Source organism: Sciurus carolinensis, chromosome 6 (genome assembly GCF_902686445.1).
Source record: "Sciurus carolinensis chromosome 6, mSciCar1.2, whole genome shotgun sequence".
NCBI classification, from domain to species: Eukaryota; Metazoa; Chordata; class Mammalia; order Rodentia; family Sciuridae; genus Sciurus; species Sciurus carolinensis.
This window is the reverse complement of record NC_062218.1, coordinates 50042995-50056055: the sequence shown is the minus strand read 5'-3', so window position 1 is coordinate 50056055 and position 13061 is coordinate 50042995. Positions and strand designations below refer to the sequence as shown.

The following is a 13061-nucleotide window of genomic DNA, read 5'->3' as shown; positions in this document are numbered from 1 at the left end:
CTCAAGAAACTAATGGGAGTTATAGAATATATTTTAATGAAAGAGGGTGTTGAGCTTGATAGGTTGAGAACACTGCCCCAGGATTCCCAGAATTCAATAGTTGGCCGTGAGGAACTGCGGAGCATCTAAATGAGGATAGAACATCAGGGTCAAATTTCTCTGGACTTGGCCATTTATAAACTCTAATGACTCCTAAATCTGTATCCCCAGCTACTAAATAACAATGTGTCTTGCCCTCAGAGCACCCTGGATATATTCCTGCCTTCTAATAAATATCGACTGCATCACAGAATAAGTGTCCCACTGCTCCTACAAGGTCAAGCCACACTCACTGACTTAGTCTAGAAACAACCACTGATCCCCTTCTGTGGGTGAAGCAACCTCCCAGGACAGGGAGGAACAGGAAGACAAAGTCCTCTGCAGAGCTTCCAGAAGAGAGCTAAGAGGCTCACCAACAAGAGGCAGAGTTGCACCAAGGGAGGCACAGACAAGAAGGGACACCATGAGAGCATGAGAGAGACAGAGAGGACTTAAGGACGATGGAAAGGTCACTGAAAGTCAACCCAGTCGCCTACAACCACCAGGAAACCCTCTCTGGCTCCCCAACATAGCTATTTAAACCTTCTCTACTCTCCTCAAACCTGGGTTGCTAGGTCCTCATTTGACCTTGTTTCCTTCTTCTCAAAGTCAAATGAGTGACCAACTGGGAACTCTTGGCAACTCCTGCCTCCCTCTCCCTGCGCTTCACCAGCTCTTCCCCTGCTTTCCTACTGTGACCATGGTAGGGTTGTCCTACTCCTTGGTCAGTTTCCTGTGCATCCCATCCCTGCATTCCACCACCTCCTCAGATGCCTCTCAACTGTGTGGATCGTTCCTCCCCCACTGGAAGGTCAACATCACACACGCTTCAATAGGCCCCAACATCATTTTTTAACCATTGAGCTCACCATCCACTCAAGCTACCTGTCCCCACCCTCCTTTTCAACTGAACTTCTTTAAAAACAAAACACATGCACTCTATTCCCACCTCCTCAACTCCCATTCACCCTTCAACCCACCGCAGCTAGCTTCTGATTGTATCACTCGTGGGAGGTGCTTGCCCACACCACCAACAACCAACCAACTTGCTACCAAAGCCATCTAACTCCTCTCTACCTTTATCATGCTTGAACTTTTGGTAACATTTGCCACTGTGCACCAGTCCCTCAACATAGCCTCTTCTCTGAGTTTATATGCCCACCCCCTGCCTGACTTCCCCTGCCTCTCTGACCTCCCTCTCCTCCTCAGCCTCTCAATGGGCACCATCTTGGAAATGCAGGTGTTCCATTGAGTTCTCTCCAAGGTTCTCCTGTCTCTCATACATGTTCTCTGAGCTTGGTCATTTATATTCTGTAATGACTCCCAAATTTATAGCTCCAATCCAATTCTCTCTTGGACAGACTTTAAGGAAATTCCACTTAGATGTTCTAAAGTAACCTTAAACTCAAAATATCCAAAACTAAATTAATTCATCATCTTCCACACCACAGAAAGCTTTTCATTCCTTGAGCTCTGTGTCAGTGCATGGCACCATGTTTCCCATCTGCCCAGCTAGAAACTGGGGCCTCATCTTTGATTCTTCCCATGCTACCACACCCAGCCAGGCACCCATAAACACATGCCTTATCCTGCAGCCAGTGTCACCTCACCTGCCACTCTGGCCACCTCACCATCACGGTCCCCTCATTGTCTCATGATAGTCCAACACAGTGAACTTAGCTCTTCTGCTTCACTTCCTTCTCATTCATCCTCCAACTTAGACTTGATCTTTCTGAATTATAAATCTGATCAAGTTATTCTTGTCCCCCAACTTCCAGAAGCTCTGATGAATGTCTATTGCCAAAAGGACCAAACCAAACATCCTAGTGAATAAGATTCTGAGAGAAGAACATGGGGCACCCTGATGGCCAAATATTGCTCAGAATGTCTGTAATGCAGTGCACTTCAAGGAGAGGAGGAGAGGAGCTGGTGAGGAACATGGAGCCCGGCAGGAAGGGCCTTGACTCCCAAAATAAGTGGCCTAAACTCATCCAAGAGCAATGGAAAACACATTCTGACAAGGTTTTAAGAGATTATGCATAGATAGCACTTTTGAAGTCTCACATCACCTCACCTCTGCTCCCCTCTGACTGCAACCTCAGCTGCAGCAGACAGTTCAGTGGGAGTACAGAATCCCCTTGACCAAGTCCAGTCGCAAGCATGACCCACATCAAGCTGATACCACGTCCATTTCCTCTCTCTCTCTCAGTGACTTCTCCAGGACATAAACTGTCACCAGACGTGTAAAAATGCCATGGAGAATTACACACATATACACACACACACGCACACACACACACACACACACACGCACAAACGCGCGCGCGCGCACGCACACACACACTTCCCAACAGCTTCAAAGTAAGAGAAAAAGAAAAAGGCAAGGCTGAGTGCTATTGCTCATGCCTGGATATCTGGGAAAAGGAGGGTGCCCCTGGCAGAATCATGAGAAGCCTCATCAGAGGACAGAGGCAGCTGGGGATTATCAAGTCAGTGAGCAGAAGAAAAGAGAAGGCAGGTGACCGAGTCACAGGAGAGGAGCAAGTACTCAGGGTCCTCAACCTGCAGGAGACACAATGTGGGAAGGACACAAGAGCACTCTCAGAGCGTGTGAAGACCTGGCAGGGAGTGGAGTCCAGAAAACGGAGGAGCGAGAGGACTATGAGCAAAGGGTGGAAAATCCCAAGCAGGTGGATTATGGCTCAGACTATCGAACACTCTCCAATTCCTGCATTGACTGGGAGGGAGGGAGGGAGCCGCCCATCGGGATCCTGGGGCTCCTCAAACAGGACGTTCAGGAGGAGGGGTCCAACTCTGAATTCTAGAGGAGGCTGCGCTGAAGGAGGCAGCAACCAGCCTGAGGGTCTAGAGCTCTCTGCTCCAGCTTCCATTTTCCTCGCTCTCATTTCCGATGCTACCGTCTTCACATTCATGGTGCAGCCTCATCCCAGCTTTGGCCTCAGAAGCAGCTGAGCAAGATGAGGGAAGAAGAGATGCTTGCCCCAAGGGCCCTCCACTCACTGCCCTCTCTAGGGACCTCTGATCTCTCACTGGACCTTCTCTCAGAGTCCCAGCCCTGGCCGCTCTCCCCTGCCCTCCCAGTGTGCCACCTCCCCAGCTTTCTGCCTCTTCAAAACTTGTCTGCCCACATGCCCTGCTCTCAGGGTCCAACAGTCTGATTCACCGAGTTGTGCTCTTGATTTTATTTGTACAGCTTTGGAGAGACCAAAGAACCAGGGTCCACTGGTCAGGTGGGCTTTTGGCATCCCCTCAACATACCATGCACACCTTGTCCCCCGATCTCCCTCACCCTGAAATCTTCATGAATCTTTTCCAACAGTGGTTCTTGGAAAGAACAAAGATTGCTTCCACTTTTGGGATCAGATGATGTTGCTCAGCAATGTGGCCATTCTTGTCCTTGTATCCTTTTAAGGACAAATAGGGACCCTTGGCCTCTGACTCAAAATATCTGTTGGGAAAGCAATTCTCTCTCTCTCTCTCTCTCTCTCTCTCTCTCTCTCTCTCTCTCTCTCTCTCGTCTCTTTGTGTAAGACAGAAAAAGGGGGGGGGCGGAGGCAGAAAGCACTGTCTTCAAAGCAAATTGGCAAATTCATGATCTAATCTCTGGGACAAAAGTTTTTCTGAACAATTTCCAAACAAAGGGAAATTATTTCAGGTCCTTCATTCAATAAATACTGTTTTTGAACACCTGCAGTGAACTGAGCACTAAAGGAGACTAAAAAAAAGTAATTTTCCCTGTCCTGGGAAGAAGAGACACACATAGAAAGTCAAGTGACAATACAGGCAACAGGATAAGGTGAGGGCCAGGTGACTGAACAACCCAGGAGCCTTTAAACCCTAGTGTACTTAAGAATTCTTGGGATATGGAGCCATTAAAAATGCAGGCTCCTGGGCTGTACTCAGGAGATCAAATCCAATAGCTCTCTGGTGAGTCCCCAAAATCTGCATTTTCAATAAACTTCCATATGATTCTCATACTGATGGTTCACAGATCACCTCTGATAAACACTGGTCTAGCCAACAATTCTCTGTGATGCTCAGACAGGAAGGAAAGCCTGCTGGGCAGCTCAGGGCAGAGCTATTTTGTGTTTAAACATTGAAAAGCTGACAAGGAATCTTTTTCATTCCTCCTCTGCACGGTCGAGTGTCTTAAAGGGGAGCCAATGCCCTGCCTTTATGCAAAGGATGTACACTGGTGCTAGGAATAAAAACAGATGCGTACAGCTAAGTTCAGGGCTGATGAAACCCATTCATCTGAATCTGATTCAGATCCTTTGGATGCTGAAAGGTGGTGTTATGACTCACTGAAGCTTTCACATCTATTGTTGTTTTTTTTCCTGGGTGGCTTTGCCAAGGACCTTATAGATATCATTATTTTCAGATTGCTGTTATTACACACAATCTTTTTGAATAAAATACTACTTTGTTTTTATCTCCATAGAGCAAGACCAAGTTTCAGCTGCTTTCTTATCTTTTTATGTAAAACAACCCCAGCAATGAAGTCTTAGAAGAAAAATTGGGGGCAAAGATACAGAGAGTGAAGGCTGACCTAACAGCTAGTACCAGTTCCCTGTACACAGGCCAGAAACTGGGCTTAAACTGCATCATGAGCAAAGAAAGTTTGATTTAAGAAAAGGAGTTTCTGCAATTTAGCAGGAATGAGTGATTGACGAGTAACTCTATCTAGAAACTGACAGATTGTCAAACCTGCCTGCTACCCTTGGGTCATTTCAGCCCTGGAATTTCTGGCCCAGTGAGAGCAAAGTCATTGCTTTCTCCCTCAGTGGGTTTCTCTATCAAGTGCTCAAAAGACAGAAATATCTGCAAGCTTTTTGAAAGCCATGGGCAAACTATAAAATTCTGTGCATTGTGCCTGCATCAGGCTCCATCTCTCTCTGCACAGCAGCTCAAGTTGTAGTTATCAGGCTATTTGAGGCTCACTGGTGGGTGGCACTTTAATGAGCAGATTATAAATTAAAATTCAAAGGATGTTTGATGGTAAATGTTCTGCTGATCTGGGATCTGGCCTTAAAAACAGACACTTAGCAGAGGTCAAGTAGAGGGAAGATACCTGCCTGATTTGCTGTGGCCTGAAACCTGGGTTTACGCTGACCAACTCATTCTGTATGGGCCTAGCCTCCAGAAGGTGGCTAGATATACTAGAGGATGCCCAGGTAAAGTCAAGTTTCATTAAAAAGAACAAATAACTTTATATATATATATATATATATATATATATATATATATATATATATATATGCCCCATGCAGTATTTAGGATACATGTATATTGAAAAATTTATTCATAGTAAGTTTATGCATAATAATAAAATTTATTTATAATAAGCTTTTCTGAAATTCAAATTTAACTCAGCAGCTTATAGTTATATTTGCTAAATTTGGCAACTCTGCCTATCACGGTGGCTAAGTGCTATACTTCCCTTGGCTCTTATTCAATGTCCAGACACCCACCGGGCTTCTCAAAGTTGGATTTCTATGACTTTGGGACATCATGGATGGAGAAGGAGACCCTGTAAGGTAGAGTCCTCAGGTTAGTTATACCTGCTTCCAACAAGAATGTAGATGGATGCACATTGCTGCCCCCCTTGTCCATGGATATGTCCTAAGACCCCCAGTGGATGCATGAAAAGTGTGGATAATACCAATCCTCCATATGCCATGTTTTTTATACATATATACCAATGATAAAGTTTAACATATAAATTAATCGCATTAATGATTAACAACAGTAACACTACTAATAAAAGAGAACAATTATAACAATATGTTGTAATAAACATTACATAAATGTTTGTGCTTTCTCTCATGCTATCTCTCCATACCTATGTCAAAATATCTTATTGTACTTTTACTTTTTCACTTCTAGAAAATACTTTACAACCTCTCTTTGGCATATCCAAATTTCTAACATCATTACTATTGTGCTTTGGAGCCATTACTAAATAAAATAAGAATTACTTAAACATAAGCACCATGACACCACAACAATCTGATAACCAAGAGGGTTACTAAGTGACTGACCGGCAGGTAGTATATATAGCACGGAAACACTGGACAAAGGGATGGTGAATCATGTTCCAGGTGGCAACGGAGAAGGATGGTCTAAGACTTCATCATGCTACTCAGAACAGTGTATTATTTAAAACTTGTGAACTGTTTATTTCTGGAATTTTCCATTAATATTTTCTGACAGCAATTGACCACAAATAAACTTCCAAAAACAAAATCACAGATGGGGGAACTACAGTATATTTCTAAAATTTTTTCTATAGGGCAGGGTTGGCCTGACAGAGAGATCCTCTGTTCTATGGCAAAAATGTCCCAAAGTACAGCCCATGGCATAGCCTGACTTTACCTCCTATGTTCATCTTAAAAACTGAGTGTGCCCAGTTCTCTAGAGGAACAATCTGCCAAAACATTTTTGAACTTCCACTCCTGATCTATGGCCTTGATCCCTAAGCGTATACAGCTGACCAAAGCCTCCCTTCAAGCCACGCTTTCTAACCCATGCTTCCTGTTCTCCTTTGCTCTGTATAGTCCCAGAGGCCCTAGAGTATTCATTTACCAGCTCACCCTTCTTCTCTTCCCTTACACATCCTTGGCAACCTGACCTCAGATCTGAGCTACTTGTCCTGACCACCAAATGGCTATGTTATTGGGATTAGCTCTGGACTCTGAAACCTGCCACCTCCGTCATCCTGATTCCCAGATCCTAATGACCTGCTCACAGAGAGATGAGATATTAAACTATTTAGCGTCTGTCCCTCCATACCATCTCCTGGAGCCACGAATTTTATGCTCTGCCGACATGTTAAATGAATAGTGCTTCCCTGGTTTCCCCAAAAAGTTCCCTTAGGTCAGGTATGGTGGTACACACCTGTAATCTCAGTTACTTAGGAGACTGAGGGAGGAGGATCACAAGTTCAAAACTAGCCTGAGCAGCTTGCAAGACTCTCTCTTAAAATAAAATTTAAAGAAAGGGCTGGGATATAGCTCAGTGGGAGAACACTTACCTAGGACATAAAAGGCCCTGGGTTTGCTCCCCAGTACTGCCAAAACAACAACAAAAAAATTCTCTTAGTCAAGTTCAACCACTCTGTGCTAATTCAGGATTTTGTGACCATCCCATGCTTACATGCTCTTCCTTTGACCTTGGCAGCCAAAGTATGTTGGTGTAGAGCCACTGGAAGACCCTTGAGAGATGTGGCAGTTCAGACTCCTCTTCTGCAGGCCTTCTGATGTGGGAGGCATCCCATGTAATGGTCTGTCCTCCTGGCAGGCACCGTCTCCCCATCCCCAACAGTTCTGGGTCTGTTCTCGGGACCCTCTCTCACCCCATCTCTAAATACATCATCTACAAATATATTAGGAATTCCTTGGGCAGTGGAGCTCTGCTTTGATAAAGGGATGAGGTAAGGTCATTTTCCACCCTATTATCCTGAAAAAGCATAAACCTGCCAAGTTTAGGAGACCGAATCATCTTCTAAGCAGACAGCATCTCCTCTCTGACCCAGTTCTCTCTCAGAATCAGGGAAACCAGCTCCTTAGCAGCAACAGACAGGCTGCTGTTTCTGGATGTTATTCTCCAGGGCTGAAGCCACAGTTGTCCTGATTGGGCCTTTGCTTATTGTTTAATTGTTTACCTTGACACACAGGTTTGTCCCAGAGGGGAATGCTTAAAAAGTGGCATTGGCGGTATGGAAAGAAATGCAGCTCAACTTACCTCAGCCTCCTCCAGCCAGACTCCTCCCAATTATTCTGCAGGCTTCTTTGCCCTGAGGGCAGTTTGCAGCTCCAGGGGACTGGAATTGGCTTTTAAAAAAATTCTTTCCTCTCTGTGCCCCATGTGAGGGGGCATTGTGTGTTCTCTAAATAATAAGCCTAGCTTTGTGTGACCTAACTGGACAGGGCCCTTTGAGAGACTTTTTAGTTGCAGAGAGCAGTCAGCTGCACCCTAGGAAACCAAGAAGTTTCCAGACCAAGGAGAAAAGTCTGTGGCAGCAAGACTTTTTTTTTCCGTAAGTATTGTGAACTCATTCCTTTCTCTCTCTCTCCTCCCCACTGGTATTAGCATAATTAGGCAAAAGTGCAACAGAAGAATCCAAAGTTATATTTTGGATTGAATAAATAATAGTATTTAATCAGGTGCTCCCCAACCCCACTCCTTACCACCAAAATAACAAACAAGCAACAAATGGTCTCAAAGCACTTAGTAGGTACAAAACATTGTCATCCATTAAGGTAATTAATTATCATATTTATTGATTTCCTACTCAGGATCCAGCAAAAGCTAGAAACTCAAAGGCTAGAAAGAAACAGAACACATAGTCCTTGGCCTCTGGCTTACAACTCACTCAGAATACAACAACAATCAGAATAAACCAGCCCCAGACCAGAATAAACCACAACAACCAGAATAAAGCACTGTGCTAGGCATGGTACTGGGCATTTACAGGCACAGATTTCCTTCTCCAATCACCTTAATAACCCTGTGAGGAAGAGTCCACCTCCATTTCACAGATGTGGAAACAGATCCAAAGAGCATGCATATAGTACAGAGAATGATGCCTCCCTCACCCAAAGATCTGAAGTCTGAGCTACTTCATCTTAGATGGTAAAAGGGACTTTGCAGAGGTAGTTAAGGATGTGGAAGTGGGGACATTATCTGGGATTATCTGGATGGGCCCAGTGGAATCTCAGGGGCCCACAGAAGAGACAGGTAGGAGGTCAGATTCAGAGTGACAGAGATATGACTATGGGAATAGAGATTGGAGTTATATGGGACCACAAAGGCAAGACACAGAGTCTCCTCTGAAGTCCTCTGACAACACTCAGCCTTCTGAACTATTTTGGGTTTCTGATCTCTAGAACTAGATATCAATTTGTGTTATTTTGAGTCACTAAATTCGTGATAATTAGTTGCAGCAATAATAGAAAACTAATCCACTGTGCTATTCACACCTGCCCCAACTACATTCCACAGTGGATTTAAGCTGGTCAGAGAAGCTTACTCCAAAGTGGCAGAGCCAGGCAGGGCTGCCATGATGTCTAACTGGCTCTGGGAGTTCTACAAGGCAGAGGCCCAAGAGCAGGATCCAAATCAAGTCAACGAGTCCTTCAAGTCCTTGTGTTTCTTCTTTGCTGATCTCCTCCCTAAAGATAAATTTCCGGGGCAAAACAAATGAAATGTTATTCCATAACATGACATGTTTGATAAGTAATTAAGGAATTCAGGAAATGAGCAAGTTCTGAAAAAGAATATCTGGTGTGTGCTGCAATGAACAGAGAAGACTTGGTGGGGCAGATACACCTTACCCTGGGTCCTGCAGCATGAGTGGACTGTAGGTAGCACTAGAGGTGAACAGAAGGCCTTGCAAATGGGGGAGTGGCCTGATATAAGAAATGCCCCTGCCATCAGAAAGGACAAACCCCCTTCCAACTCTGTATTTCCTCTCTGACCCTCCCCTCATCCTCTCCCCATGGATTTCATTGAATCTTTCAACCAAAGTCTTGGCAAAGGCCTTGGACAACATACTATGTCCCTTACCTTATGGATGGCAAGTCCTGACCCAAAGAGGTATCACTTGTCTTTCTTTCCCACATTACCCAGCAAATCAAGTCTCCTGTTCATTGTTCTTTAGCAATCAGGAGCAAATTTTTTTTTTTTTTTTTTTTTTTTTTTTTTTTTTTTGGTTCTTCTTAGTCCATGAGCATACTCTTTGTCAGTTGCCAGTTAGCTTCAGCATATCCAAAGGAGGAAATTTTGCATTAGAATTCCAGAGTTCTACCTCAACAGGACAATTTTTTTAAATACAAGGTGTTATGGTTTAGATTATGTGTCCCCCAAAAGCTCTTGTGAGAGACAATGCAAGAAAGTATAGAGATGAAATGATTGGGTTATAAGAGGTTTAATCTAATCAGTGCATTCATCCCCTGATAGGGATTAACTTGGTGGTAACTGTAGGCAGGTAGGGTATGGCTGGAGGAGGTGGGTCAATGGGGGTGTGCCCTTGTGTTTTATATTTTGTACACAGGTAAGAGGAGTTTTCTCTCTCTGCTTACAGAATGTCATGTCCTGAAGTGTTTTCCTCTACTACACTTTTCTGCCATAATGTTCCACCTCACCTCAAGCCCGGATGATGGAGGCAGCTGTCTATGGACTGAGACCTCTGAAACCGTGAGCCCCAAAATAAAATTTCCTCCTCCTTAATATTGTTCTTGTCAGCAGCAAAAAAGCCAAAACACAAGGACTGTCAATGCAGACATACAGTTTTAAACTACCTTTAACTAACTGTTAAGTAAATTTTGAGTAAGGCAGCGATCCAGTCTTATTATTTCTAGATTCTGTTGTCACCTGCAACATGACATTGCACAAACCCTGTTATATCTTCTGTGAAATGAGAACTTGATCTTCAGAATCTCTCAGTCATTTTGAGATCTTTTGAGCCATGGGCAATAGAAGCCCTGATTCAAAATGGTTTAAACATTAAGGGAATGTATTTATCCTGCATAACAGAAAGTTGAGAGCAAGGTGGCTTACAGGATGACTGATTCAGTGACTCAGTGATGTCATCAGGACAAGGGTTCTTTCTGTCTTTCTGTTCTTGCCACCTGAGTACCAGTTTATCCTCCTACTGGCAGTAAGATGGCTACTGTAGTTCTAGAGTCACATTCAGGCCTGAGGCAGCCCGAGGAAGACACAGAATCCTCTAGAAGACTTGCCCTCACATTGCACTGGCCATAACTGAGTCACTTGTGCATTTCTGAGCCAATTTCTGAAAGGAAACCCCCTCAGGACAGGGGTCAGAATCTCCTGCAGCAAACAGAGAATAACAAAAGAAAATCACAATCCTGTGTGGAAGGGAAGTTGCTGCTGGATGGAATCGTATACTGACCTTTATTCTTTCAAAAGTTCCTTCCAGCTTCAATAATGCCATAAATCAAAAGTCATCTGGTTGCCTGGTATGGTTTCAACCCAGACTGCCAAGCTACTTGCCTATGCAGAACCAAGCCCTATGCTGTGCACCAGAGATACAGCAGTGGGCAAGAGTCATGGAGCCTCTGTGGAGTACACATTGCAGGGGATGCTGACCACCCACAACCTTGACAATCAGCTGCATTGCTTCAGCCCTTGTAACTACTAATCTCCAATAGTGGTCTTGGAGGAGGGCTAAGAGTTATAAATGAGAGAAAACTGTTGGTATTTTTTTTTAAGGTATATTTGAAAAGTTGGTCAAACAACCACCCTATTCTCTACCCCCAAACAATCTAACAAAACAGTAACCTGATAATGTTACACGGTGAGAAGCAGGGTGGTAGGTTGGGGTGTTATATTCTCTTAAAAGACAATTCAACTTGGCTACTGGAGTTATTGACCTCACATTGACCATTGGCAGGTTGTGTCTGTTTAAACTCATTTTCGGAGTACTTCAATGAGGAATGATATTTTTCCCCTATTGTAGACTTGGTCCCTAGAGTCATTTCTTACAACCGCAATACTGTTCGAAGGAAAGGAGAAAATAGAGATGGATAGATGTTTGATGGGAAATTTTACACTTCTCGTTAGTCTTTTTTGTGGGGCTCAGTGTGTTTGCTCAATTCCAATTACCTGTGTCTTTCTTCTCTGACTGGATTAGTAGCTATTCAATTCAACCAAGGCATAGAACAGTGTCACTAAAATGATTGTTCTTCTCCCAGCAGGATACTTAGGTTTTGACTGAGTAATCAAACTCTGTACAAAATTTCACCAAGATATTTATTATATCAAGTAATGGGAATAAGAGGTATGTTTTGTTATATAATGTATTGAAACCATCTAAAAGAAATAGACAAAAATACCTTCCTTAAACACGAAAGTCACACTGCCCATCTTCTATAGCATGTATGGTGATAAATTTATGTCTCCCATCTCATGACAGCCTTAAAAAATGACCATGATAATAAGAAGCTATAAAGTAATACGTATATCGGAGTGAAATAATATAGCATTTTTCAAGTTCTAATTTTTCTATCAAGTCATTACTGCCAGTTGAACTATGGGTGGGGAGGGCATTCCATTCTTACAAGGTTTGAATCTGCCATACAAGAGTGAACCTAGCCAGGACACAGAAGTGAATTTCCCAAAACCTGCAATAATAATCCAAGTTGCTCTTTCCCTCCATCAAGTTGCTCAGCCAACCTAACACAGATGTCACTGCGTCTTATGAGGCTTGTTTCCACATCCCTTCCTTGGTGAGGCTGCTAGTGAGCAGTGAAATGGTCAAAACAAGGAGAATAAGAGAAAAGAACCAAGAGGGAAACAAAGGTCTAGAATCTTCTACAAGCTATATAATTAATACCTGAAAATACTGGTCCTAACAGTAACCAAATGAGAAAATAGGCTAGATTTGTCCATTTCTTTCAGACTCCCAAATCAAGCCCTAAGGGAATCCTATCTTACAAGCTACCTCATTGAAATAGGAAAAGCACATTAATTTGGTGGATACTTCTTATCTGATGTCCTTAAGATCTTATAGAGCATTTTTTACAACATCTTTTGTTTTCCTGCTGAGGTTTCTCCCATGGGTGGAAGGTCTCTAAAGTCTTTTGCTTTTCATTCTCTCAGGATTCATGCTCTGATTCTCCATGTACTGGTTATAGTTCCAACAGGGAACAGGTCAAATAACTCTACAGTCAAAACCCATGAGCAGATGGTTCCTTTATTCCAAATAGATGCAACAACTTGAAGGTCTCCTGTGGCAATGGACTTTTGCCTGAGTAGGAAGAGATGTCAGAGTCAGATGGCTAGAACTCAAGCCCAAAAGTCAGGCATCATGGGGTCGCTGCTCAGTTTCAGCTGAAAGTCAATTGACTGTGTCATCTTTGAGTCAAGCATTTGCTCCAGGGCATGTGAAAAGATAAATGCTTAAGAAAACTGTGGGTAGACTGACCACATTTTTCAAG

General features: G+C 43.4%; 1 long non-coding RNA gene across 4 annotated transcripts in view; it reads right to left on the bottom strand.

Annotated features, from left to right (window-relative positions):
• Positions 1–7949, bottom strand: part of LOC124987499 (uncharacterized) — a 38772-nt gene extending 30823 nt beyond the window's left edge. For all 4 annotated transcript variants that reach the window (XR_007109195.1, XR_007109197.1, XR_007109194.1 and 1 more), the window contains exon 1: positions 7843–7949. This is a non-coding gene — a long non-coding RNA (uncharacterized LOC124987499). The remainder of the gene's footprint in view (positions 1–7842) is intronic.
• Between the last annotated feature and the right edge of the window lie 5112 nt (positions 7950–13061).